Source organism: Galeopterus variegatus, unplaced genomic scaffold, assembly GCF_000696425.1.
Source record: "Galeopterus variegatus unplaced genomic scaffold, G_variegatus-3.0.2 Scaffold3192, whole genome shotgun sequence".
NCBI lineage: Eukaryota > Metazoa > Chordata > Mammalia > Dermoptera > Cynocephalidae > Galeopterus > Galeopterus variegatus.
In genome coordinates, this window is record NW_007729303.1 from 303,880 (window position 1) to 307,295 (window position 3,416).

The window sequence follows — 3,416 nt, forward strand, 5'->3', positions numbered from 1 at the left end:
ATATATAATACATGTAATAAATTAATAAAGTTTTTTCACAAGCATATTTTGCTTATTCCAATATTTCTGGCATTTCCTAATGGAGATTTTAGTGACTCTCTAGTGGAAATTTAATTAACTCAATGTATTTCCTCCACTGTGTAACAACTATACATTACTACTTATTACTACAACTAAATAAATAAAGATTTACTAGGCAATTATATATATATATATATATATATATATCTTTTTTTTTTTTTTAAATTTATGTAAATACTGTTCTGGGTTTCTGCTAATTTCACATAAATATAAAAATTCTCTACCATGAGAAAAATTAGTTGAATTTAAATCATATAACAATGGTGAAATATATTATTATTTAACATGCAGCACAATTCGCTTTTGTTCACAATCAAACTTAATTAATTTTTTAAAGTAAATCTTGGGGCCGGCCTGTGGCTCACTCAGGAGAGTGCGGTGCTGATAACACCAAGGCCACGGGATCGGATCTTATATAGGGATGGCCGGTTGGCTCACTGGGTGAGCGTGGTGTTGACAACACCAAGCCAAGGGTTGAGATCCCCTTACTGGTCATCTTTTTAAAAAAATAATAAATAAATAAATAAATAAAGGAAATCTTATCTGTAATTACATATTTTTAAAATAGCAACTTTTACAAATGATAGAATGGAGATTTTGGCTTCTGAGAAAATGAATTAGACAGACAATGGTACTTTTAAAAGTTTGTGGAAAAATAGAATGAAAAGATAATACAAATCTTTCTATAAACTTTTTGAAGTACCCTTGTACTTTTCCCTACTCCTACAACTAAATACAACTGAAATCCCTGGACATTATATATCAAACAAACTCAAGAAGTCTGTGGTGGAGAAAATAAGGCAGACTATCTAAGGAACTAAAAATCCAAGTAACAACATGGTGGTGAATTCCCTGAGATTTTTTTTTTTTTTCCCTGTGACTTAGAGCTAAGGAAGCTGACAACATAGAAACACCAATGGGCACAAACAAGAAAAGCTTCAACCAAAGTTTGCATGTGCTCTTTCTAGCAATAGGATCAGGAAAGGGGCAGTCTAGCAAGACAGAAAACTTTTAGCTGATAACTGCTCTACTCCAACCAAACACCACAGAAACACTATTGCCCCACCCCTATCCATGCCAGGTGAGCTGGGATTCTAGACCTCAATGCTACCAGGCAATAATGAGGCAAGCCTATCCCCCACTGTGTTGGCATCAGATAAGGCAAAGAGAACCAGGACTTTTGATCCCAACAGGCAATAACAAGGCCTCATCCAACACACAGTGTTGGTGGAGACTATATGAGCTAAATTTAATAAATATTTAAAATATAAGTAATTTAGTTGTTTGGGGAGGGAGGGAGCAAGATATTAAAAGCAATGAATGCAAAAGTGCATATAGTTTTCTGGTATATGCATATAACATGAGTTATCCTTAGTAAAGTCAAGTGTAAAAAACATCAAACTTCAATAATGAAGGTGAAAGAATTTAAATGGGATAGACTATATAGCCCAGAAATATAATTCATTCATCAATTCAAAAAATATTTATTGAGGGGTTGGCCCGTGGCTCACTCGGGAGAGTGCGGTGCTGATAACACCAAGGCCCTGGGTTCGGATCCCATATAGGGATGGCCGGTTAGCTCATTGGGTGAGCGTGGTGCTGACAACACCAAGTCAAGGGTTAAGATCCCCTTACCGGTCATCTTTAAAAAAAAAAAAATAAATAAAATAAAATAAAATAAAATACATGTACATTGAAGAATGGCTAAATCAAGCTAATTAACATATGCATTACCTCACATATTTATTTGTGAGAATAGTTAAAAATCTACTCTCAGCAATTTTCAGGTATATAGTACATTGTTATTAACTATAGTTGCCATGTCATAGAAATGTTTGTCTTCTAATAATAAAATGTAAGCTCTAGGAACTTTATATTGTTCATCACTGTATTCCTAGCATCTAACAATGCCTGGCACACAGTAAGTGTTCAATAATTTTTTTTTTTTTTTTTTTTTTTTAAAGNCGTGGCCTTGGTGTTATCAGCACCGCACTCTCCCGAGTGAGCCACAGGCCGGCCCCGGTAAGCCGATCTTAACCCTTGACTTGGTAGTGTCAGCACCACGCTCTCCCAAGTGAGCAACCGGCCATCCCTATATAGGGATCCGATCCCATGGCCTTGGTGTTATCGGCACCACACTCTCCCAAGTAAGCCACAGGCCGGCCCCAAGATTTACTTTAAAAAATTAATTAAGTTTGATTGTGAACAAAAGCGAATTGTGCTGCATGTTAAATAATAATATATTTCACCATTGTTATATGATTTAAATTCAACTAATTTTTCTCATGGTAGAGAATTTTTATATTTATGTGAAATTAGCAGAAACCCAGAACAGTATTTACATAAATTTAAAAAAAAAAAAAGATATATATATATATATATATATATAATTGCCTAGTAAATCTTTATTTATTTAGTTGTAGTAATAAGTAGTAATGTATAGTTGTTACACAGTGGAGGAAATACATTGAGTTAATTAAATTTCCACTAGAGAGTCACTAAAATCTCCATTAGGAAATGCCAGAAATATTGGAATAAGCAAAATATGCTTGTGAAAAAACTTTATTAATTTATTACATGTATTATATATATTAATTTAATTTACATATTAAAATTACATAAATGGTACCACCATCCATCCTAGTGTTTGTCTGGAAATCTGGGAGTCATCCTAGATCTGTTCCTCTCTTCACTATCCATATCCAGTCACCAGATCCTGTGAATTCTACTTCCAAAATACGTTTCAAATTTGTTTACCCCTCTCCATCTCTGTGCCACTACCCTACTATAAATCATCACTGTCAGTCACATGGACTACTCCCGCTCCACTCCATGCCCATACAAGCCCTAACAGCAGCCAAAGTAATTTTACTAAAAATTATGTTCCATCATGGCACACTTTTTCTTAAAACCCTTCAATTGTTTTTCACTGCTTTACAGTGAAGAGTCAAAGTTTTTAACATAGTCAACAGGACTCTGCAAGTTCTGGCCCCTGCCTCTCTGTTCTTATCTCAACACATATTCACCCTAACTTACTTGACTTTGGCCTCAATAACTTTCTCTTTGTTTCTTCTTCTATCTTTTCCTTCCTTGCCTTCCAGTCTTAGATTCAATGATACTTCACCAGAATGGCTTTCTCTATCCCCCCACACTAGGTTGGAATGCCCAGTATGTCCTCCTAAATAGCTTGTATTTTTCTCTCATAGCACTTATCACAATTATAATCATTCAGTTAGTTGTATAATTATTTGCTTAATGGCTGCCCCCCACAAGGCTCAGATCCCTTAATGTTTGTCTTGTTCCTTTCTCACTCTAAAATTGAGCTGTACTTCTTC

At 34.8% G+C, this 3,416-nt stretch overlaps 1 protein-coding gene across 1 annotated transcript in view; it reads left to right on the forward strand.

Annotated features, from left to right (window-relative positions):
- LOC103600034 (chromosome unknown open reading frame, human C15orf65) overlaps positions 1 to 3,416 on the forward strand; it is a 15,077-nt gene that overhangs the window by 10,357 nt on the left and 1,304 nt on the right. The gene's annotated exons all lie outside the window — the stretch shown is intronic.